We start from the raw sequence: 3,318 nt of genomic DNA, 5'->3' as shown, positions 1-3,318 counted from the left end.
ATGATGTAATTACTTTTACCTAGCCTTTATTTTCACACATCTCGGGGCGAAGCGGACTTGGTGCCGGTTGGTAACTGATATTGCCGCTTTAATGTGACTCTGAGACTGACGCAGCCTCTTTAAGAGGAGGTAACGCTCTCCCCCCTCCCCCCCCCCCCCCCCCTCTGGAGGATCGGAGCCAAAAGAGATCACGCTTACCTTGGGGCAGAAAGGGGAGCTTTCTCGCCTTCGCTTTAATGTTGGATTTACCAACCCAGGAGCCGTTTATTCCCATTGGTTTGACATCACGGAACAGGATGAATGAAGTGAGACAGTTTGAAAGGGAGGGGAATCCGCGGGTCCCCGCACTCTTTAAATGGCAAGAAAAAGTCCGGTCACAACCCAGAGCGCCTGGGAGCGGAGCACTGACCAGCTCGGGGAGAGGGACCGGACCAGGAATAGTCCTTCCAGCTCCAGGCAAGGCAGCTCCTGCAAGAGCCTCAAGGGCAAGAGTCTGCAGAAAGAAGGAGAAGGGAACAAAACTACAAGCGAAAAGGAACGCAAAATAATAATATATGGATTAAAGTTGGAGAAGTGCAGAAACTGCAATCGCTTCCAAACAGATCTGAAGAAGTTGGAGCTGCAGGTCGGTGAGGAAAAGTGTTTGGGACAGAGACTCTGCAGAAAGAGAGAAGGTAAAAGGAGCAAAACTACAAGCGAAAAGGAGCAAATGAGTGCAAAATAATACTAATATACATTATATATGGATTAAAGTTGGAAAAGCAAGTTTGGGGAAGTGTAGAAACGGTGCCATCGCCTCCAAACAGATCTGGAAGACTTGGAGCTGCAGGTCGGTGAGGGAAAGAGTTTGGGATTTGAGGAAGAGACAGCGGGAGAGTTGCAAAGGGTTGTGCCCAGGAGAGGATCTGGAAGTTCAGAAGCGGATCTGCAGCCAGCCCTGGGACGCCTGAAGCCGAAGCCATGGAGCCGGTGCTGGGGGTGGAGTGGGACTGGAGGTTACAGGTGCAGCCCGCCTTGCTGCTGTGTCTGGCGCTGCTGGGCTGCCTGGAAGCCGGAAGGTGGCTGAGGCGCTGCGGGCGGCGGGGGCGCAGGCCGCCCGGTCCCTTCGCCTGGCCGTTGCTGGGCAACGCCCTGCAGCTGGGCCGCTCGCCCCACCTGACCTTCAGCCGCATGGCGCGGCGCTACGGCGATCTCTTCCAGATCCGCCTGGGCCGCCACGACGTGGTGGTGCTGAACGGCGCGGCCACCATCCGCCAGGCGCTGCTGCGGCACGGCGCCGAGTTCGCCGGGCGGCCCGATTTCGCGTCGTTCCGCCTGGTGTCGGGCGGCCGCAGCCTGGCGTTCGGCCGCTACGGCGGCGCCTGGAAGGTGCACCGGCGGCTGGCGCAGTCCACGCTGCGGGCGTTCTCCTCCGCCGACACCGCCACCCGGCGACTCTTCGAGCAGCACGTGGTGGGCGAGGCGCGTGAGCTGGTGGCGGCGCTGCTGCGGCTGGCGGCGGCCGGAGAGGCGGGCCTCGGTGGCAGGCCGGTGCAGCCCGGCCCGCCGCTCACCGTGGCTGCCGCCAACGTGCTGTGCGCGCTGTGTTTCGGCCGCCGCTACGGCCACGACGACGCGGAGTTCCGGCGGCTGCTGGGCCGCAATGAGCAGTTCGGCCGCACGGTGGGCGCCGGCAGCCTGGTCGACGCGCTGCCCTGGCTCCGGGCCTTCCCCAACCCGGTGCGCAGCGTCTACCGCGACTTCCAGCAGCTCAACCACGACTTCTTCCACTTCGTGCGGGTCAAGGTGGCGCAGCACCGGGACACCTACCGGCCGGGCACCGTCCGCGACATGAGCGACGCCTTCATCCGAGCCATCGAGCACGGCGAGCCGGCCCCGGCGGCAGCGGGAAGCCGGGGATGCGCCGAAGGCCTGCTGCTCCTCAGCCCCGAGCATGTCGAAGGCTCGGTCACCGACCTCCTGGGCGCCGGCCAGGACACCACGTCCACCGCCCTGAGCTGGATCCTCTTCCACCTGATCCGCTTCCCGCACCTCCAGCTCAAACTCCAGCAGGACATCGACCGGGTGGTGGGCCGCGACCGGCTGCCCGGCGCCGAGGACCGAGCCCGCCTGCCTTACCTCGAGGCCTTCATCACCGAGACCATGCGCTTCACCAGCTTCGTGCCCATGACCATCCCCCACGCCACCACCGCGCCGGTCCACCTCAACGGCTACCACATCCCCCGGGACACGGTGGTCTTCATCAACCAGTGGTCGGTCAACCACGACCCGCACAAGTGGAAAGAGCCCGGCACCTTCGAGCCCGGCCGCTTCCTCAACCAGGACGGCACCGTCAACCGGGACTTGGCCAACAGCGTCATGATCTTCTCGGTGGGCAAGCGGCGCTGCATCGGCGAGCAGCTGGCCAAGGTGCAGATCTTCCTGTTCACGGCCATCCTGGTGCACCAGTGCAGCTTCCAGGCCAATCCCGCGGAAGAGCTGAGCATGGACTGTTCCTATGGACTGACCATCAAACCGGTGGCCTTCACCGTGTTGATCAGACTGAGGGACAAGTGCCGCGGGATAGTCTCCCCGGCATAAAGACGGAGAGAGAGGTTGAAGCGATGAAGAAAACGGACTGTCCTCCAGCCAGCACCAGAGGATTGAATCCAGTATATCAGGATGGCTATTTGACAATTCACCAAATACAGCTTCTCGCACAAGAACTTACCATGATCCGCATTGTCCGAGCTGTCAGTATTATAATATGCCGTTTACCGGGTTGGTTAGAAATGTATTTTAAGTAAATGATGGGATATGGTTGATATGAGCCGCAAAATTGCACTTGGCGACAGAGATTCTGCGACAACCGGACAAACCCTCCCTTTAAAGTAGCGGGTACCGGTATTATTGGTGCTACTATCACGCCGACCGGATTCACTCTTAAGTTTTGAACCTATTTAAACTTCTGGCTCAATATATTTTCAGAACACACTGGGAGGGAGAGAGGGAGCCCTAAACCTTCCACAACCCTGTTGCCTTTTCATAAATTGAAAGTAATTCATTTAAAATTAAAGTTAAACAGTATTAAAAAAATAGATTGTATTTCTTTAAAAGTAACTTTTTTTTTAATGCCGGTTATATTGAAAGCACGCAAGCTACTGTGCTACTGCACTGAGATTTGAACTGCAATCCATTTCAGTTGTAAACAGACACAAGCTTAAAGCCCAGATTAACACGCCTCTCCCGAGTGCTTCCATTCAGTCACTGTGTTTCTGCTTGGAGTAAATATGCAGCAAGGCAGCAGCTGCAGTGGCTGCTTTATATTCCTGTTTCTTC

General features: G+C 58.0%; 1 pseudogene; it reads left to right on the top strand.

Annotated features, from left to right (window-relative positions):
- Positions 1–212: 212 nt before the first annotated feature.
- LOC139263153 (cytochrome P450 1B1 pseudogene) lies at positions 213–3,084 on the top strand (annotated as a pseudogene).
- Positions 3,085–3,318: the final 234 nt, after the last annotated feature.

The sequence above is a fragment of the Pristiophorus japonicus genome, chromosome 4, assembly GCF_044704955.1.
Source record: "Pristiophorus japonicus isolate sPriJap1 chromosome 4, sPriJap1.hap1, whole genome shotgun sequence".
In the NCBI taxonomy this organism is placed as follows: Eukaryota; Metazoa; Chordata; class Chondrichthyes; family Pristiophoridae; genus Pristiophorus; species Pristiophorus japonicus.
The sequence above is the reverse complement of the archived record's forward strand: the minus strand, read 5'-3'. Positions and strand labels throughout refer to the sequence as shown.